The sequence below is a fragment of the Arachis hypogaea genome, chromosome 16 (assembly GCF_003086295.3).
Source record: "Arachis hypogaea cultivar Tifrunner chromosome 16, arahy.Tifrunner.gnm2.J5K5, whole genome shotgun sequence".
In the NCBI taxonomy this organism is placed as follows: domain Eukaryota; kingdom Viridiplantae; phylum Streptophyta; class Magnoliopsida; order Fabales; family Fabaceae; genus Arachis; species Arachis hypogaea.
This window is the reverse complement of record NC_092051.1, coordinates 114,414,687-114,437,617: the sequence shown is the minus strand read 5'-3', so window position 1 is coordinate 114,437,617 and position 22,931 is coordinate 114,414,687. Positions and strand designations below refer to the sequence as shown.

Below are 22,931 nucleotides of genomic sequence, written 5' to 3'. Positions count from 1 at the left end.
TCAAGGGAGATGACTTCATGAACTTCTACTTCCTCTCCAATCATGATGCTATGAATCATGATGGCCCGATCCACGGTAACTTCAGATCGGTTGCTAGTGGGGATGATGGAGCGTTGGATGAACTCCAACCATCCTCTAGCCACAGGCTTGAGGTCCAGTCTTCTTAATTGAACCGGCTTGCCTTTGGAGTCAATCTTCCATTAAGCTCCTTCCACACATATGTCCATGAGGACTTGGTCCAACCTTTGATTAAAGTTGACCCTTCTAGTGTAGGGGCGTGCATCTCCTTGCATCATAGGCAAGTTAAACGCCAACCTCACATTTTCCAGATGAAAATCTAAGTATTTCCCCCGAACCATTGTAATATAATTCTTTGGGTTTGGGTTCTTACTTTGATCATGGTTCCTAGTGATCCATGCATTGGCATAGAACTTTTGAACCATTAGGATGCCGACTTGTTGGATGGGGTTTGTTAGAACTTCCCAACCTCTTCTTTGGATTTCATGTCGGATCTCTGGATACTCATTCTTCTTGAGCTTGAAAGGGACCTCGGGGATCACCTTCTTCTTGACCACAACATCATAGAAGTGGTCTTGATGAGCTTTGGAGATGAATCTTTCCATCTCCCATGACTCGGAGGTGGAAGCTTTTGTCTTCCCTTTCCCTTTTCTAGAGGATTCTCCGGTCTTGGGTGCCATCAATGGTAATGGAAAAACAAAAAGCTTATGCTTTTACCACACCAAACTTAGAATATTGCTCGCCCTCGAGCAAGAGAAGAAAGAATAGATGAAGAAGAAGAAAATATGGAGGAGAAGAGGGAGTGGTGTATTCGGCCAAGAAGGGGAAGAGAGGGTTGTGTTATGTGAAAATGAAGAAGAATGGAGGGCTTTATATAGGGAAGAGAGGGGGTAAGGTTTCGGCCATATAGGGTGGGTTTTGGATGGGAAATTGATTTTAAATTTTGAAGGTAGGTGGGTTTTATGAGGTAGGTTTATGGGGAAGAGTGGATGGATGTGAGTGGTAAAGTGGTTATAGGGAAGAGAGATTGAGGTGATTGGTGAAGAGTTTTGGGGAAGAGTGTTTATGGGATTGTGTGAAAGAAGGGTGAGAAGAAGCGAGTGGAGGTAGGTGGGGATCCTGTGGGGTCCACAGATCCTGAGGTGTTCAAAGATTTACAACCTTGCACCAAATTAGGCATGCAAAATGCTCTTGCACACAACTCTGGGCGTTCAGCGCCAGATTGGTGCTTGTTCTGGGCGTTGAATGCCCATTTGTTGCCCATTTCTGGCGTTGAACACCAGAACCATGCTTGTTCTGGGCGTTCAGTGCCAGCTCTTCTCCAGGGTGCAATTCTGGCGTTCAGCGCCAGAACCATGCTCTGTTCTGGCGTTGAACGCCAGCCAGATGCTTCTTACTGGCGTTTAAACGCCAGTAAGGTCTTCCTCCAGGGTGTGATTTTTCTTCTATTGTTTTTGATTTCGTTTTCAATTTTTATATTTATTTTGTGACTCCACATGATCATGAACCTAATAAAACATGAAAGAACAAGAAAAATAAAATTAGATAAATAAAAATTGGGTTGCCTTCCAACAAGCGCTTCTTTAATGTCAATAGCTTGACAGTGGGCTCTCATGGAGCCTCACAGATGTTCAGAGCTTTGTTGAGACTTTCCAACACCAAACTTAGAGTTTGGTTGTGGCCTCCCAACACCAAACTTAGAGTTTGACTGTGGGGGCTCTGGTTGACTCTGTTTTGAGAGAAGCTTTTTATGCTTCCTCTCCATGTTTACAGAAGGGTGTCCTTGAGTTTTAAACTCAAGGGAGTCCTTATTCAATTGAAGGACTAGTTCACCTCTGTTAACATCAATCACAGCTCTTGCTGTGGCTAGGAAGGGTCTTCCAAGGATGATGTATTCATCATCATTCTTCCCAGTATCCAGGACTATGAAATCAGCAGGGATGTAAAGGCCTTCAACCTTTACTAACACGTCCTCTACTTGTCCATAAGCCTGTTTTCTTGAATTGTCTGCCATCTCTAATGAGATTTTAGCAGCTTGCACCCCATAGATTCCCAGTTTCTCTATTACAGAGAGGGGCATGAGGTTTATTCCTGAACCAAGGTCACACAGAGCCTTCTCAAAGGTCATGGTGCCTATGGTACAAGGTATTAAGAACTTTCCAGGGTCCTGTTTCTTCTGAGGTAATCTCAGTTGATCCAGATCACTTAGTTCATTGGTGAACAAGGGAGGTTCATCTTCCCAAGTTTCAATACCAAATAATTTGGCATTCAGCTTCATGATTGCACCAAGAAACTTGGCAGCTTGCTCTTCAGTAACATCCTCATTCTCTTCAGAAGAGGAATACTCATCAGAGCTCATGAATGGCATAAGGAGGTTCTATGGTCTCTAGATGAGTCTCAGATTCCTTTGGTTCCTCAGAGGGAAGCTCCTTATTGATCACTGGACGTCCCAGGAGGTCTTCCTCCTTGGGATTCACGTCCTCTCCTTCCTTCACAGGTTCGGCCATGGTGATTAATTCAATGGCCTTGCACTCTCCTTTTAGATTTTCTTCTGTATTGCTTGGGAGAGTACTAGGAGGGATTTCAGTAATCTTTTTACTTAGCTGGCCCACTTGTGCCTCCAAATTTCTAATGGATGACCTTGTTTCATTCATGAAACTCACAGTGGCCTTAGATAGATCAGAGACTAAGTTTGCTAAATTAGAGGTATTTTGTTCAGAGTTCTCTGTCTGTTGCTGAGTGGATGATGGAAAAGGTTTACTATTGTTAAACCTATTTCTTCCACCATTATTAAAGCCTTGTTGAGGCTTTTGATCCTTCCATGAGAAATTTGGATGATTTCTCCATGATGGGTTATAGGTGTTTCCATAAGGTTCACCCATATAATTTACCTCTGCTATTGCAGGGTTTTCAGGATCATAAGCTTCTTCTTCAGAAGATGCCTCTTGAGTACTGTTGGATGCAGCTTGCATTCCATTCAGACTCTGAGAAATCATATTGACTTGCTGAGTCAATATTTTGTTCTGAGCCAATATGGCATTCAGAGTATCAACTTCAAGAACTCCCTTCTTCATAGGCGTCCCATTACTCACAGGATTCCTCTCAGAAGTGTACATGAACTGGTTATTAGCAACCATGTCAATGAGTTCTTGAGCTTCTGCAGGCATTTTCTTTAGGTGAATGGATCCACCTGCAGAGGTATCCAATGACATTTTAGCTAATTCAGACAGACCATCATAGAATATGTCCAGGATGGTCCATTCTGAAAGCATGTCAGAAGGACACTTTTTGGTCAGTTCTTTGTATCTCTCCCAAGCTTCATAGAGGGATTCACCTTCTTTCTGTCTGAAGGTCTGAACATCCACTCTAAGCTTACTCAGCTTTTGAGGAGGAAAGAACTTGGCTAAGAAAGTCTTGACCAGCTTATCCCAAGAGTTCAGGCTATCCTTAGGTTGAGAGTCCAACCATATTCTAGCTCTGTCTCTCACAGCAAAAGGGAAAAGCATGAGCCTGTAGACTTCAGGATCTACTCCATTAGTCTTAACAGTATCACATATCTGCAAGAATTCAGTTAAGAACTGAAAAGGATCTTCAGATGGAAGTCCATGGAACTTGCAGTTCTGCTGCATCAGAGAAACTAGCTGAGGTTTCAGCTCAAAATTGTTTGCTCCAATGGCAAGAATGGAGATGCTTCTTCCATGTAAATTGGAATTAGGTGCAGTAAAGTCACCAAGCATTCTCCTTGCATTATTGTTGTTGGGTTCGGCTACCATCTCCTTTACTTGTTCGAAATTTTCAATAAGGTTGTCTCTGGATTGTTGTAATTTAGCTTCTCTTAGTTTCCTCTTCAGAGTCCTTTCAGGTTCTGGAGTAGCTTCAACAGGAATGCCTTTTTCCTTGTTCCTGTTCATAAGAAAGAGAAGAGAACAAAAAAAGAAGAGGAATCCTCTATGTCACAGTAAAGAGGTTCCTTATTGTTAGTAGAAGAAGAAAAGGAATAGGGGTAAAGAAGAATGAAGAATCCAAACACAAGGGTAAGGATAGGAGCAGTGATGTGAGATGAAGAGAAGTGTTAGTAGATGAATAAATAATTAGAAGGAGATGAGGGAGAAGGATTTTCGAAAATTATTTTTGAAAAAGGGTTAATGATTTTCGAAAATAGTTTTTGAAAAAGGTTAGTAGTTTTCGAAAATTAAAATCAAAAATTAAAATAATTAGTTAATTAAAAAGAATTTTTGAAAAAGAGGGAGATATTTTCGAAAATTAGAGAGAGAGAGTTAGTTAGGTAGTTTTGAAAAAGATAAGAAACAAACAAAAAGTTAGTTAGTTAGTTGAAACAAATTTTGAAAATCAATTTTGAAAAGATAAGAAGATAAGAAGTTAGAAAGGATATTTTGAAAATCAAATTTTTGAACAAGATAAGATAAGAAGATATTTTTGAAAAGATATGATTGAAATTAGTTTTGAAAATATTTGATTTTTAAAATCATAATTAATGACTTGATTCACAAGAAATCACAAGATATGATTCTAGAACTTAAAGTTTGAATCTTTCTTAACAAGCAAGTAACAAACTTGAAATTTTTTGAATCAAAACATTAATTGATGATGTTATTTTCGAAAATCATGTGATAAAGATAAAAAAAAGATTTTTGAAAAAGATTTTTGAAATTTTTGAAAATAACTAAGAAAATTGAAAAAGATTTGATTTTTGAAAAAGATTTAGAAAAAGATAAGATTTTTAAATTGAAATTTTGATTTGACTCATAAAAACAACTAGATTTTAAAAATTTTTGAAAATGTCAAATCTAATTTTCGAAATTTTAAGAGAGAAAAAGGGAAAGATATTTTTTTGATTTTTTTGAATTTTTATGATGAGAAAGAAAAACACTAAAAATGCTCAATGCATGGAATTTTTAGATCAAAACAATGAATGCATGCAAGAATGCTATGAATGTCAAGATGAACACCAAGAACACTTTGAATGTCAAGATGAACATCAAGAACTTATTTTTGAAAAATTTTTAATGCAAAGAAAACATGCAAGACACCAAACTTAAAAATTTTTCATGTATAGACACTATGAATGCAAGAATGCATATGAAAAACAAGAAAACATCAAGATCAAACAAGAAGACTTACCAAGAACAACTTGAAGATCATGAAGAACACCATGAATGCATGAATTTTTTTCGAAAAATGCAAGATGAATATGCAATTGACACCAAACTTTCAACTTGACTCAAGACTCAAACAAGAAATACAAAATATTTTTTTATTTTTATGATTTTATGATTTTTTTGTATTTTCTTTTAATTTTTTTTCGAAAATCATTTTGAAAAAGAAAAATAAGGATTCCAAAATTTTTAATATGAATTCCAGGAATCTTATGCTCTTTAGTCTAAAGCTCCAATCAAAGGGTCAGGCATGGCTTAATAGCCAGCCAAGCTTTAGCATGAATATGAGTGTAATTCATTCAATTTTAGGCCAAAACCTCAGTCTAAAAGAATTTAGACATGGTTTTATAGCCAGCCATGCTTCATGAAACACTAGAATTCATTCTTAAAAATTCTGAAGAAAAATATATTTTTGAAAACATTTTTATTTTAAAAAAAGAAAATTTTTTCGAAAACAAAGGAGAAATTTTTTTGAAAGATTTTTGAAAAATTTTTGAAAATAAAACAAAAAGAAAATTACCTAATCTGAGCAACAAGATGAACTGTCAGTTGTTCAAACTCAAACAATCCCCGGCAACGGCGCCAAAAACTTGGTGCACGAAATTGTGATCTCAGGTAACGGTGCCAGTAACTCTGTACGCACGTCTTAAATAATCGTTTTTCATTCACAACTTCGATACAACTAACCAGCAAGTGCACTGGGTCGTCCAAGTAATAAACCTTACGTGAGTAAGGGTCGATCCCACGGAGATTGTTGGCTTGAAGCAAGCTATGGTCACCTTGTAAATCTCAGTCAGGCGGATATAAAATAGTTATGGAGTTTTCGAACATAATTAATAAATAGATAGAAGATAATGATAGAAACACTTATGTATATCATTGGTGAGAATTTCAGATAAGTGTATAGAGATGCTTTCGTTCCTCTGAACCTCTGCTTTCCTGCTGTCTTCATCCAATCAGTCTTACTCCTTTCCATGGCTGGCTTTATGTAAGGGCATCACCGTTGTCAATGGCTACATCCCATCCTCTTGTGAAAATGGTCCAAATGCTCTGTCACAGCACGGCTAATCATCTGAGGTTCTCGATCATACTGGAATAGGATTCACCCTCCTTTTGCGTCTATCACTACGCCCAGCACTCGCGAGTTTGAAGCTCGTCACAGTCATTCAATCCCTGAATCCTACTCGGAATACCACAGACAAGGTTTAGACTTTCCGGATTCTCATGAATGCCGCCATCAATCTAGCTTACACCACGAAGATTCTTATTAAGAGATCCAAGGGATACTCATTCAATCTAAGATAGAACGGAGGTGGTTGTCAGGCACGCGTTCATAGGGAATGATGATGACTGTCACGTTCATCACTTTCATGTTGAAGTGCGAATGAATATCTTAGAAGCGGAATAAGTTGAATTGAATAGAAAAACAGTAGTACTTTGCATTAATCTTTGAGGAACAGTAGAGCTCCACACCTTAATCTATGGAGTGTAGAAATTCTACCGTTGAAAATACATAAGTGAAAGGTCCAGGCATGGCCGAATGGCCAGCCCCCAAAACGTGATCAATAGATCAAAATATAATCCAAAGATGTCTAATACAATAGTAAAAAGTCCTATTTATACTAAACTAGTTACTAGGGTTTACAGAAGTAAGTAATTGATGCATAAATCTACTTCCGGGGCCCACTTAGTGTGTGCTTGGGCTGAGCTTGAATGTTACACGTGCAGAGGCTCTTTCTGGAGTTGAACGCCAGGTTGTAACGTATTTCTGGCGTTCAACTCTGGTTTGTGACTTGTTTCTGGCGTTTAACTCCAGACAGCAGCGTAGAACTGGCGTTCAACACCCTTTTATGTCGTCTAAACTCGTTCAAAATATGGACTATTATATATTGCTGGAAAGCCCTGGATGTCTACTTTCCAACGCAATTGGAAGCGTGCCATTTTAAGTTCTGTAGCTTCAGAAAATTCACTTTGAGTGTAGGGAGGTCAGAATCCAACAGCATCAACAGTCCTTCTTCAACCTCTGAATCTGATTTTTGCTCAAGTCCCTCAATTTCAGCCAGAAAATACCTGAAATCACAGAAAAACACACAAACTCATAGTAAAGTCCAGAAATATGAATTTAGCATAAAAACTAATAAAAATATCCCTAAAAGTAACTAGATTCTACTAAAAACATACTAAAAACAATGCCAAAAAGCGTATAAATTACCGCTCATCACGCACGCACAGTAGTTTTTTTTTTTTAACTTGAGGACAAAAATCATGCGTGTGTGCGCACGCACAGAGGCCAAAAATGGGGGAGATTGAGCACGCGCACAAGCTGTTCCCTCGCTCCCACCAGAGGGGCTATCAAGTTGTGTGCGGGCGCACACGTCTGTGCGGTCGCACAGATGAAGTATGAGAGGGGATGTGTGCGTACGCACGCAGTTGTGTGAACGCACAGATCAGAGAAAGCAAGGCAGCGCGCACGCACAAGCTGTTCTGGCGCTGCGACTAGAGGACATATTAAGTCGTGTGTGGACGCACAGGTGCGTCCGGCCGCACAGGTAGCGAAAAACACAGTTTTGTGCGCACGCACAGGTTGGTGCGTACGCACAGATGTCCTGTCTCAGAAAATTCTTTTCTCTTCAAAACTATGGTTCCTACCCTTAGCATATCAACATATCAACCCTAAATCATTCAAACAAACACACTTTTATGGTCCACAAGTACTTTAACTTATCTAAACTCAAATTTAAACTAATCCTAAGCTAACTGAGGCAACCAAATATGCAATAAACTAAGACTATAAACAAAGAGAAAGGATAAGAAAGATGTTACCATGGTGGAGTGTCTCCCACCTAGCACTTTGGTTTATAGTCCTTAAGTTGGACTTGTTGAGGAGACTCTTGCTAGGGTGGCTTGTGTTTCCACTCCTCCTTGAATCTCCATCCAAGCTTGCACTTTGAGGCTCCTCCGGAATCCCATATTCTAGGCATCCGGTCACCTTCTTGTTGATTTCTATGCTCCAAGCCGGATGGACAAGCTCTCATTCTACCCTTGAAGTACCCCAACATTCTCCGAAAATCACCCAATTGTGCTCTACACACCACTTGAACTCCAATTCTTGAATTGTTCTTCTTGAAGGGCCTTGGATTCTCTTGGCGACCAATACCCCTTCCTCCACCACGTACCAACCCAAGAAGGACCTTGAGTTGGTAATCCGTTTCCAAGATAGCATATTGATGGGGCCAATGAAGCTCATAGGTGAACCTGCCACCCACTTAATATGTTCTTGGACCGGAATTGCTTCCTCACCAACTTCCTCTTCCCCATCACTCAAATCATAACAAAGAGGATGTGAGAAGTCTACCTCCATGTCTCTCTCAAACTCAATGGGAAGGGGCTCATTAGGATCATTAAGGGGATTGACCAAGGAGGACAAAAAATCATGAATGATTGAATCCTCATCTTGATCAATCTCCCTCACATCTCTCTTTCTCTCCTCCGGTTCACATACTCCACTTTCCCCCTCTTGTTTCACTTCATGCTCTATCTCTTGTTCTTCCCTTGTGGCTCCATGCTCTCCTCTTCACTACACCCTTTAATTGCTCCTTCACACTCTTCAAGAGGAGTGCCTTGATCGGATGAGCGTAGCGAAACCAAGCGGTTCACCGCTTCGGCTATGGTAGCCATGAATTGCCTTCGTGTGCTTCGGAATCCTTCTTGCTCTTGGAGAAAGGCTTGAAGGTCTTGTTGGTCTTGGGCCAAGGGTTGGAAAACTTCATATTGTGGTGAAAATTGAGGTTCATAGTTTGGGAGAAAGGTTGTATATGTGGGAGGTGGCTCATATTGGTAAGTGTTTTGAGGTGGCATGTAAGAAGGTGATGGTGGTGGTGGTGTGGTATTTGAAAATGTGGTGATTGAAGGTTATGTTGGGGGTATGGGTCATAGGCATATGGTGGTAGAGGTGTATAATCAAAGTGAAATCCACCATATCCTTGGGTTGGGTATGTGCATTGGGAAGGGTATGGCTCATTGTAATATAAAGAAGGTGGCTCCTTCCAAAATTGATGCTCCAATCCCATGATGCAATCGAAAATTGAGGTTATCAAGCCCTACAAAATAAGCACAACCAAACTCCAAACCAAGAGGGTGATAACTCATAGAAAAAATTGAAAATAACAACTAAAGACATCAATTAACAAAATAAACAAAATCCTAATTACCAACAAAAGCAAACAAGATACCAAAAAGTATCTATTCACACTATGGACATATTTACAACAACCAAAATATCACACTCATGACGCTAGCTCCCCGGCAACGGCGCCAATTTGATAAGAGAGAATTTATGCCAATTCGGAAAACTAGATAAAGTAATTCCGTTGTGAGTATAGTCCAAACTGGCAATGGATCTTCTCAATCAAAATTTAATTCAAGATAATGTCACAATTCAAACCAAATATAAACCGAGAGTATTTAGACTCCCGGGTCGTTCTCCCTAGGAATTAGTGACCACAAGTGCATACAATTTTGGTTGTGGAAAGCAAAGGGTGTTTTCAATAATAAAGAAGAAATCAATAAAGAAATAAAAGAACAAGACAAAATTGTAATTAATAAAGCAATAAAGGAATAAAAGAACTACGTATGTAATATAAACAAGTAAAACTATAAAGCGATTAAAGAGTGGTTCAAAACATAAATGAAACCTTAACTTGGGATGAATTATGAAATCCCTTCCTTGCCATAACCACAACTATGATAATTATCATGAGTTAATCTCGCTTAATTAACCCCTAACATCGAGGAGTAAGTCAGGCAAGCATAACTGACCTTAATCCATAAGTTCTAACTAACTTACCAAACTAGTTGGTAAAGGGCTAGCTTTAATGGAAACAAGAATCAACTAACTCCCCAAGAATTACCACTAAATGTTTGACATTAGGGCTCTAGTAATCCATAGACTCATTTTCTCCAAGCCAAGGAGTGGAAATCTATCCCATAACTAAGCTTGGAATTTCATCAAACACATAGAGGGCATAAACATAAAACATGGCAAAATTGGGAAAATGGTAAAAGCTATGAACTATAAATGACCAAAATCAATAAAAGTAACTCAAACAAACATATAAAAGCCATCAAACATCAAATTAAACAACTAGGAATTCAAAATTGCAAAACTATGTGAATATTGACAAGAGAGAGTAAAATATATGAAAGTATAGAACAAGTAATGTAATTGAAAGGGAAATTAAAGAAATACTTACAATGCGATTGCTAGAATCCAAAATCAAACTTGAAGTATAAAATTCTACAAATCATAATTAAAACCCTAAGAAGGAACTACCTAATCTACACTACTCCTACTCCTATTATGTAAAACTATGGAAAATAAAATCTAAGTCCTAATGCCTTCATATGTGGTGTTGCTCCCTTCATATAGCCCTTGATTTCAGCCTCAAGCCTTCAGAAATGGGCCAAGGAAGCCCCAAAATCGCGAGTGCACGTGCATTTTTAATGAAGGCACGCACTGGGACCTGTGCGGATGCACAGACGTGTGCGTCCGCACACTTCGCTGAAATTCCTCTTATGCGTACGCACAGATTGTTGTACGCACGCACACTCCGCGATGCTCTGGATTCACTCTGCTTGGGTTCTTGTGCGTACGCACAGGTAGCTGTGCGCACGCACGCATGCTGATTTCCATTTTGTGCATACGCACACATCCTTGTGCGTACGCACGCATGGCTGAGCTCTCCTCCTTTGTTTTCTTCATGCTTTCTCCCAATTGCATGCTCCTCTTCCATTCTCACCAAGCCATTCCTACCCTAGTCATCTGAAATCACTCACAAATATCATTAAGGTATCGAATGGAAGGTCAATGGAATAAAATTAGTCAAAATAAGCACAAAAGAGCATGTTTTCACATTTAGGCACAATCTAGGGATCAAACACAAAAGTATGCTATTTTAATGAATAAGTGTGAGTTTATATGATAGAATCCATCCAATTCAAGCTAAAATATATCGTCAAATATGGACTCATCAGCTGCCGATGACGAAGTTAACAAGGAAAGAAGTGCCATTTGTGTGGACGTCAGAGTGTGGTGGCTTACCCATCGCATCAGCTAAGACCGCATGAGGTGAATTACCCCACTCATGACGTGGTATTAGCGGGAATTATGTTTGCATTGAAGATTTGGAGACACCACTTGTTCAGAGTAAATTTTAGCGTCTTTTCTGATCATAAGAGTCTCAAGTACATCTTTGATCAGAAAAGAGCTAAATATGCGCCAGAGAAGGTGGATGGAGTTGCTTAAAGATTATGATTTCAAGTTGAGTTATCACTCTGGAAAAGCGAATGTGGTAGTAGACGCTTTGAGTCGGAAGTCCTTAACGATTGCTTGGATGAGAATCAAGGAAGAGGAGTTAGTGGATAAGTTCGTGGATCTTAAGCTGGATATCGGTGAAGTTGCAGGAAGGGTTTGTTTGAACCAACTATAGATCTCAAGCACGTTTAAGACAGTAATTCAAAGGGCTCAGCAAGATGAGCAGAAGCTTCAGCAATTGTTTCAACCAGTTGGTGATAAGAGGCGTGAATAATTCACTAAGGATGGTGAAGGATTATGGAGATACAAAGGAAGAATTTGTATACCGGATGTCGGAAGTTTGAGATAGAATTTGTTGTCGGAAGCTCACAACCTGGAAGCACGAAGATGTATTATGACTTGAAGAAGATGTTATGGTGGCCTGGAATGAAAGGTGATGTAGCAACGGTGGGATCCAAGTGCCTAACGTGTTAGAAAGTAAAGATAGAGCATCAGAAGCCGTCGGGAATCTTGCAGCCACTCAAGATTCCTCAGTGGAAGTGGGAAGGAATTGTAATCGATTTTGTGACCGGTTTACCGAGGACTAGGTCGGGATTTGATGTGGTTTGGGTGATCATAGATCGCTTAACCAAATTCGCTCATTTTCTGCCTATCCGAGTAAACTGTTCTATGGAGGAGTTGGCAAGATTGTATATCAAAGAGATAGTAAGGTTGCATGGTGTGCCATCGAGCATAGTGTTGGACCGTGATACCGATTCACATCAAGGTTTTGGGGAGCTTTCCAAAGAGCTTTCAGTACGAAGCTATGTCTCAGCACTGCATATCATCTGCAAACTGATGGGCAGTCGGAAAGGACTATTCAGATATTAGAAGATATGCTGAGAGCATGTGTTTTAGATCAACCCGGAAGTTGGGATCGTTACATGCCATTGGTGGAGTTTGCGTACAACAACAGCTTTCATGCGAGCATTGGGATGGCTCCGTATGAGGCCTTGTATGGACGGAAGTGCCAATCTCTACTCTGTTAGTATGAATCCAGTGAAGCAAGCATTTTGGGTCCTGATTTGATAGCAGAGACTACTGAGAACATTAAGAAGATTCGTGCAAGGATTCTAACTGCTCAGAGTCGACAGAAGAGTTATGCAGATCAGAGGAGGAAACCATTAGAATTCGAAGTGAGAGAGCACGTATTCCTCAAGGTTACACCGACAACTGGGATCGGGAGAGCTATCAAAACTAAGAAGTTGAACCCAAGATATATAGGACCATTTGAGATTCTGAAGAGATTCAGACCGGTGGCGTATCAAGTAGCTTTGCCACCTCATCTGTCTAACCTGCATGACGTATTCTACGTGTCACAGCTTCGTAAGTACACATCGGATGTGGCTCATGTGTTGGAGCCTGAGTCGGTTGAGTTGAGGGAGAAATTGACTTTCCAAGTAACGCCAGTGAGAATCGATGACACCAGCGTGAAGAAGCTACGAGGAAAGGAAGTTTTATTGGTTAAGGTTGCTTGGGAGCGAGCCGGAGTTGAAGAGAATACTTGGGAATTGGAGTCCGAGATGCGAAAGGATTATCCCGAGCTATTCTCAGGTAATTCAAATTTTGAGGGCAAAATTTCTTATTTGGTAGGGAGAATGTAAGAACCGCAACTAATCAACCGGTTAATTAAGTGATAATATTGCCCTAATTAGACTCCGAAAAGTTAGAGAGAGAATTTGAGGATTTAAAGGTAATATTTGGACTCAGTGGGTCTTTCTGAGTCAGAAAATGTGTTTTCTGCAAAAAACCATGAAAAACTGCGAACCGGCAATTGAACCGGTTGAACCAGTTCAAGTCTGCCCGGTACCGCACGAGAAAAAGTGAAAGCAGTCCAGAACCTTAGAAAAATATTAGAAACAGAAAACCGGGCGTTAATTTTAATGGTTTGGCCCGAAGTTGGGCCAAACGGGCTAAAAACGCTAACGAGTTGGACCGGACCCAAGTTGGACCCAAACCCAACATATAAAAGGCTCATTTAATGAACCATTCAGCCAAACACCCTAACAAACACAACACTAGGGGTGTGCATGGGACGGGTGAAACCGGGTTTGATGTGACCCAGACCCGGCCCGAAATATATACCGGGCCTATTTATTAGACCCGAACCCGGTCCTAGACCCGATGAAACCTATACACTTTCGGGCCACGGTTATGCCGGGTAAAAATCGGGCCATTAACATTACATTACCTTGATACCTTCTTATAAGCTAGCATGTGAAAATATCCAAATTTCCAAGACTCCAACCATTATTTGACATGGTAAAATTCAATTAGAAAAATATAACAATAACCAACTCTTCTCTAAAATTAAACCATAATCATAATCAATACTAATATTGTCTAATAACACCAAATATTTGATTCAATACAAATAACACAATATTATGTATTAGTCTAAAATCTTATGCATTTTAAATATAAAACATTAACTTATAGTCTTATAATAACTAATAACACAATATTAAGGTTTACAATACTTAAATTTCACATAAGAATAGCCATCATCCATCACTAATAACACAAAATATTAATTGTGTATGATGACCGGGCCACCGGGCCGACTTTGGGTGACCCGAGCCATGGCCCGGACCCAACCCGAAATAATGACCAGGTCTATTTTTGAGACCCTTACCCGACCCTAAACCCGGTGAAATCACACCAAAATAGCTCCTAAAGTGTTTGGGATCGGATCGGGTCTTCAGGCTGAGCCGGGCCATGCACACCCCTACACAACACACCCAGCTGAGAACAGAAGGAGAAGAGAGACTCCATTAACACTATTCACCATCTCCTTCCCAAGCTCATATCTTGAGCTATAGAGCTCCGATCACCGCACCGTTTGCGACTACGCGTTCCTTGTGAAGAGCTCTACAAAGTCCATACAAAAAACTGGAGAGGGAACCACGAAATCTTTTGTATTATTCTCTCCAAAATTTCGGTTCTTAAAGCTTTGGGTTAAATGAGTTTTTGTGATTTTGGATGTTTAGGTTAGCTCTAATCCTTGCTTAGCATTGGATTTTTGCTATCAAATCTGTTGGAGAAGTTAAGAGCCATTAAACCCTAGTGAAATTTTAAGTTTGATAAGCCCTAGGTTGAATTATTGTGAATTATGTGTGTTACAGCTTGAAGTGGTGAGTATTTGAACTTGTTGGAGATTGTTGGTGATTGTTGGTGGCTTGGATTGTGTTGGAAAAGCCTAGCTTGTGCTCAACTTTGGTTTAAGGGCATATTGAAAATTGGCCAAGGTATGGTTTTGGTTTTCTCTATGTAGTATATAATATTTATGGACACTTAGGCTAGTGACTTATAGGATAGGTATGAATTATAATGGTTGATGAGTCGTTTGAATGTTGATGTATGATGATTTATGGTGGGATAATGATTACTAAGACTAATTACGATGATTGATAATGTTAAGATAAATGTGAAATTGATGTTAATGATATGGATATGTGGTTTGAAAAGTTGAATGAGGATTTATGTAGTATTGCATGATTAGTATTGATAGTTGAAGAATGGTAAAATGTGATAGAAAGATTTGGTAAATGGTGAATTTTGACCCAAGAAGGTAGTGGGTGCTGTAAATGGGAGGTTGGTGTTGTTTTGGTTGGAGGTAGTTTGAGGATTTGGAATATTTGGTAAATTTTGGCTTTTGGTAAAAATTGGATTTTTACTGAACTTTGCTCGATCATAACTTTTGCCTCGATTTTTGAAATTGATTGAAATTTGTTTAAATCTAAAGATCTTTGAAAACCCTTTAAATCGATATAAAGTTCGTGAAAAGTGAAATTTTGTAGAGGAAGTTATGATCATTCAAAGTTGGTGTTGAAAATCTAAAATTCTGCTAAGTTACAGAATTTTATGATTTCTGATGTGTGCGCACGCACAGCCTTGTGCGCGTGCACAACTCTGCAAAAATCTTATTCTGTGCGGACGCACACACCTGTGCGCACGCACAGGCAGGGAAGTGCCTACTGGTTGCAGCGCTAGCACAGCTGGTGCGCGCACACATCAATGGAGAATTGCAACCTGTGCGGACGCACACCGCTGTGCGCACGCACAAGTCGGGAAGAGGAGTCTGTTGGGGGTGCTAGCACACCCTGTGCAAGTGAACAGACTTTATAAAATTCAGTATCTGTGTGTAAGCACACCCCTGTGCGCACGCTCACTTTTAAAATCTCCCAGGCGTGTGCACGCACACACCTTTGTGCGGCCGCACACGCCCTGTTTCTCAAATTTTGCTTTGTTTTCAACTATTCTACCTTCCCAACAAGGTTGTAAGCCTATATGACACCATTTTAAGATTTTTGGGCTTGGTCTTGAGTATGAGAACATGGGATATAACCTAAGGGTTTTAGTTGGTGATTATTTGGAAAACTTAGAAAACGGAGTCCTAGGTTTCTGGCGAGTTGAGGATGGTTTGATGTCATGTGAAGGGTGATTGTTGATGTCCGGAAATTGAATTGTGGATTCATGGTGGTTGAGATGAGTCGAGGACTCTGAATGAGATTGATGGATCTACTTTATGCTGAAAATATTTTCTGAAAACCACTGAAATATTGTTTTTACTGAGATTATGAGACGCTATGCGCCTGGCAGGGACGGTGGTTGGATCCCGCCTGTCGAGGTAGCGGCGGCAGCGTAGGGGCGGTGGTTCGTCCCGCTTGCGTTGAGATGTGAGGTCTGTGGTAAGAGTATCCCGCTCGCATCCCTTCGGAACAATAGAGCGTGCAGGCGCCGGTACCTGGACAGTGATCTGAGCACTATACCTCGGGGGTTCCCATATGATAATTCCAAAGGGCGACGTCTCCATAGAGATGTGTCGGGTTAGCAGTTGAACCGACAATGTGATATCACAGCCAGTAGGACAGGCATTCATCATATGCATCTTCTATCTATTTGTATGCTTTGACTACTTGAAATGGCTTGCCTATTTGTATAACATGCTTACTTGCTATTTGAATTATTTCCCTTATATGCTTCAACTTGTGTTTTCTAATGGGATTGAGGAGGCTCGGAAGGCGGTGGCAATGGGATCGCATGGAGGATCGGTTGGTGAAGGCTGTGGGACAGCGGTGTTGGTTAGAATAGAAATTCCCTAAGATAGATTACCCGGTTTATTTATGTTAAGGTTTATATAACTATGCCTAATTGTTTTAGGATGCGTTAAGTTTGAAATCTTGTGATGGATATGGAGCTTAGGATTACTTTTGGCGTCCCGGGGTCTTATATCCTGCATCACTGGGCGCTGTTACCATACTGAGAATTTCTGGTTCTCATACCATATTTCTGTTGTGTTTTCAGATGCAGGTCGCAACCCACCACGGTGAGTTGTCTGGTTGGTGACAGAAGCGGAGGATCTGGACTTCTTTTGAGTCTTTGTGGTTTATTTTGTAACCGTCTCTCACTTTTGTATTTTTGCTTTGCCTAGAGGCTTGTATTTGAGAGAACAAAATTGTATAAGCTGTTTTTTTACTGTCTGACTCTGTATATCTATATATGACTAGCCGGCTTAAGCTCCACGAGTCGTGGCTAGTTTCCTATGATATTATATACTTATCTTTTGTTATATCTTATCTGTTTCTTGCACCTTACGATAGTAGCTTCATTAATATGTTTTGCGCTTTGAAATCCTATCTTTGAGCTATATCCTTCATCGGGCTTCTAGTTGATACTATTCTTCCTATAAATATATTATGTATGAGCTTAGATCTGTCGTAATCTCTGATTAACCTTTGCTTTACGACGCGAGGTAAAGCTTAGGCTAATTAGGGTGTTACATTACATTATTCGTTTGGAAAATTTAGTCTTACATAAGGGGGATAATACCAAGGGTTCTGGAGACGCTTTAATTGTGGAACTGACGAACTTTTTTAGCTCTGTTCAAATTGAGAAAAATAAAGAATTGAATTTTGAGAATGTTTTTATCATAGGTTTTACTTCTATAATATGTATTGCTACAATGTTTTGCAGCCTTATTTTAAATTTAATTTTACTATTACAAGTTTATCGTGGGTTCCTATATATTGTGCTATTTTTTTTATTAACGATGTAAAGCAGCAGGCAGTGCTGTAAACAGGGACGGATCTACTACCTAGTATAATGAGGGGGCACTTGCCCCACTCTTATTTTATTTTTTTTAAACATACATATATAATATGCCTCCATTTTAAATTTTAAATGATCCCACTACAAATAAACTTAGTCCAATTATTTAAAGTTTTAAATTCATTTTATTTTTCTATCATTTTAACTATTAGTTAACCTAATCAAATTTAGTTTTCTCCTATTTTTAAATTCTAACCGTCATCTAGGGACGGACCTACATACATTAAAGAGGGGCATTTGCCCCCACAAAATTTTAAAAAAAAATACTTATATATATATATATATATATATATGGACCTACATACATTAAAGAGGGTCATTTGCCCCCACAAAATTTTAAAAAAAAATACTTATATATATATATATATATGTTTACCCAAAATAAAATATAAATAATTTATTGTGTTTTATGTTAAAAAAATTTTTGTTAAACTTAACATATAATAATAATAATTATTATATTATTAAATTTGAGTTAGTATAATAATAAAAAAATAAATAAATAAACTCAAAAAATAGTGATAATTAACTTCATTATATTAGTTAATTAGTTAATAATTAAATTAAAACTTAGTTTTCTAATTAAATATAACTTAAATTATTAGTAATTTTTTTAAAAGATGATTTAAAATAAAAAATATATTATCTATATATTAATATATTGTATTAATATTTATTATTAAAATAATTTTGATTATAGTAATTACTTTAGTTAAAAAATTTTATTTATACTATAAAGACTATAATAAATAGACTTAACAGTTAAATACGAGATAATAAAAAATAAACTAAGTTTTTAAGAATATAGATAGAAAAATAATATTGTCATGTTAAAAATAAAAAAAAAAAGCCAATTACTATTGTGTGTATATTTTTAGTTTTTATCTATATGTTTTGATAGTTATAATTTAAAATTTTAAATATATCTAAACCAATTTGGATTGGTCGAGTGATCGTCGTCCTCTTAAACAAGTGTTAGGAATTCGAATTCCATCTTGTATGTGTAGCAACTCATTAGCCAATTACATACTCTTAAATATCAAATTCATAACGGATTAGTCCTTAACTTGTTGAGTATTGTGGAAAGCCAAAAAAATATATATATACACCTAAATTTTATTATTTTTTTGCCCCCATTGCAAAATTTTTCTAGGTCCGTCACCGGCTGTAAAATTATATTCATATGCAATACTATTATTATGGTTTACAACCTTAGTAGGTATTGGGATAGCTCTAATGATGAGTTTTATAATATTTTTAGTATCATTTTTACTATCGTTATATAAAAAAAGAAGGAAATTAGATTTTTAAAGTATTAGTTTTACTGATAATTTTTTGCTTTAATTGTATGAATAGTTGTAATTTATATATTTAACTAGTGTAAAACCCGTGCATGTTGATTCATTGTAAAAATTTGTTGGTATTTAATTATTTATCTATTAATACTAATAATTATTACTGTTCTATTATCTGTATTTGAGATGCCAAATAATCTTATCATTTTTCTAACCTATATAAATGGATTTACTTAAATATAAAATCTGTTATATTTGTGTATTTAAATGAATGTTGTTACACTTTATTACTATTACACAATTCTTAAAAATTAAAATTTTATTAAAAATAATTTATATTGTAATCATACAATTAACAAATACTAACTTTAATAAAATTAATTTATACTGACTCTAGTGTGAAAAATATAAATCAATTTGTGGGTACATATCTAATTTGAAGGATTATATTTTTTTTTCTTTTTCTATTTCCAAATTTGGGCTAGCTAGATGCGTCTCTTTGCCCTTTGTGGTATTCACAATTTTTTTTATTGTAATTAATCAATTGACATTTGATCATTTATGTCCTTTTATTAGAAATAAGATGGGTTGCTACATGCACAAGATGGGATTCAAACTCCCGATATTTATTTCAGCGAACGAGTAAACTGATTACTCAACCAATCCAAATTGGTTTCAACTTTTCATCCATTAGTGGCCTCACTAAGTTTTTTTTCTTTTTTTTTCTTTTTTGGTCAGAGCCTCACTAAGTTTTAAACTCGAATGTACTTGTTGTAAGATAGATATCATCACTATTAGACTAAGGTCATGCTGCTTTTTATTTTTTTGGTATTTAGGTCTTGCTGCCTTTATTTTCTCTTCTCAAGATTTTTTCGGTTCAAGTATCAAGAGTCCTTTTTACAAAATGAGTAAATTCTTTTTATATGTAACGGAGCCAAAATCCCAAAGTGAGTACAATATCTATCACATTAAAAAATGATTGGGTTTGATCATGATCCTGGGCTGGGCAAATTTCAGACACTGGCGGTTAATTGGTCACCTCTCTATTTTCCTGGCGGTTAATCGGTCACCTCTCTATTTTCCTGGGCCAGCCAAGAAAATCAGACATTAATATAAGCATATTTCACATGTGTGCCAAAATATTATGGAACTATGAGACGCTTCAGAGGAAACTTTTAAAGAGGCAATTCTCATCCCCTACAAATATTGTTATGTGAACAAGTGATGTTCAACTGCATATTTCCTTTGCCTTGTTCATTTAGTTTAATTGATATTTACTCCCATCAACGTTATGCTGTTTCATAATTTTGATTCTAAAAATTAACAAATGACCTTTTACATTGGGTGAGGGTAGAGGGTTTAACAAGTGACTGTTTTATAAAAACAATCAGCTTAATCCAACTCGGAGTTTACAATACCAGCCGGAGTTTAAAATAGAATTATACTTGTGTTCACACCCCTCTATATTGATCGCTATTGTACTTGATCAACGAGCAATAAAAAACAAGTAACAAAGTATGGCAACACCTTTTGATGGTGTTAATGGAATATCTGCAATGCTCCCACCTATAAAACTCAAAATACAAAGTCAAATTGAGGTTATGATAAAATAGTAGTATAGTACAAAATAAGATGGGGCAGTCACATAATTTCAAGTGTATTGGTCCATAAGAGTTAAAATAAACTATGGATAAATTACACTCACGTTCCCTGAAGTTTGTCAAAATTATACACATAATACATTCACATCCCCTATAGGAGCAGCAGAGTGGTGAAAAGCTTGCGGAGCGGAGCCAGACATGTTTTTTTTTTTTTTTTTGAGTCACTTAGATAAAAACGGTTAAAACGTTTTTTTTAAAGATATTTTTTAATAATTAAAATTTAATATATACAATTGATTAAATCGCATTATTTTTATCAAACTTAGGTCAGACAAATTAATTTGACCAAAAAAATAATGAATCAAATTTTGAAATGATCTAAATTAATATTATTTTTTTATAAAAAATTACTATAATATCTTTATTATAAAAATGATTAAAATACTTCTATTATATATATTAATTTTGAAAATTCTAAAATCTAACCCTTTATTTCTTTGCCATCATAGGATTAGAATTTAGAGTTTTCAATATATATATATATATATATATAATAGGAGTATTTTAGTCATTTTCTATAATAAGAGTATTGTAGTCATTTTTTATAAAAAATAATATTAATTTAGACTGGTTCAAGATTTGATTTACCATTTTTTCGATCAAAATAATTTGTCTGGTCTAATTTTAACAAAAATAACATGATTTAATTGATTATATATGTTAAATTTTAATTATTAGAAGATATCTTTAAAAAAAGACGTTTTAGACATCTTTATCTGAGTGGCTCCCTACAGAAAAACCCGTTTATATAAAAAAACATTACAGAAAAACTGATGTAGAAGTCAAACTCTTTATGTGTCTGTTACCATGTTAAATTAGACCATTAGCAAAAAATTTAAAAACAAACAAATTTTAACATAATATTTAGTTGTCCATATCAATACTTTATTAATATTTTTGTGTCAAAAATTATTTTAAAGACTAATGCAAGTCATGTTTATAAAATTTGGAGACTAAAAAAAGTCAATTAAAACCTCAAGAACTAAATTAAAATTTGCTTGTAAGATTAGGGATCAAATTGAGTATTAAGTCCTCTTTGCTTTCTGCTTCTTCTCACCTACCACCATTTTTATTTCTTTTGGAAATTTCAAAACCTTCCCCTCCTTATGAATTTGTTTAATAATTTTGGATTTGTTCAACTATGTAAGAGAGTTTAGTAGTGACATATGATCGAGGATAACTACTGATCCATAAAGATTGCAATGTTGTTTGTCATGGGGCGGTTATATTGGTTGCCCTTTCAATTTTTTAAGAGTTTTTCGTGTTTCATTCTTATGGTTTGTTCATCATATTCTTGAATCATGCAAACTCTTGAGTCTCAACTTCTTCATGATGAGGAACATCAAGTCCTAATGAGGATCAAGCATTACTTTGAAGACCCTTCTTTTCTCAATCATTGGACTCTATCAAACTCCTCTCATTGATCTTGGCCTGAGATTTCTTGCACCAATGGTTCTGTCAAAGGACTAACTTTGGTTAATCTTAACATCAATCAAATAGTGTCACCTTTCATTGTGATGTCAACAATCTCACACTTGTTGATTTCATCAACAATTCAATTTCTGGGGTGTTCTCAAATTATCTCTATATAATTGTTCTAAGCTTGGTATCTTAATCTTTCTATGAACTATTATATTGGTGAAATACCTCATGATATTGATACTTTATCCAATTTAAAGTACCTTAACCTTAGTTATTCCAATTTCACTGGTGACATTCCTTTCAGTGTTGGAAATGCAAGATTGTCTATTCAATGGTACTCTTCTTGATGAGATTTGAAACTTGTCCAATCTCCAAACGTTGGATTTGTCCATGAATTGCTTCTGGCTTTGAGGTTGCTGTTGAGCTGGACTAAGTTGAATAAGTAAGCTGAAAGTGTAGGACGACTTTTGGTTTTTTCAGTTGCATACAAGGTTTGTAAACATTTAGGTTAAGCAAGTTATACCTTCTTATGATGCATATATTGTAGAAAATCAAATTTTCATTTAAGTATATAAGCTGTTTACAAACATATTTGGTGCTTGAAGATTAATTAGCAATGTTTACACGACATAAAGATTAAAGTTGTACACATAAAATATGACTTTCTTTTCTGTTGAGCCTAATTAGAGTTTAATATACCCAAAGAGAGGGGACATTAACACAACGGAAAATCAAATTTGAACGCTATCAATATACGAATTATGTTCTGTGCGATGCCCATACCATTTTTAAAGGCATCCTTTGAAGTTAGATTCTTCGGTGGTTGATTACAACAATATTTACAAAAAAATATGCACATTTTTTGTTGGCCAGAAATAAAAAGGAGGAGGAGGTT

At 36.8% G+C, this 22,931-nt stretch overlaps 1 non-coding gene across 1 annotated transcript; it reads left to right on the top strand.

The window, feature by feature from the left end:
• Positions 1-3,284: 3,284 nt before the first annotated feature.
• On the top strand, positions 3,285-3,392 carry LOC112760383 (small nucleolar RNA R71). Its single transcript, XR_003180826.1, has one exon. It is a non-coding gene; the product is annotated as a small nucleolar RNA R71 (small nucleolar RNA).
• Positions 3,393-22,931: the final 19,539 nt, after the last annotated feature.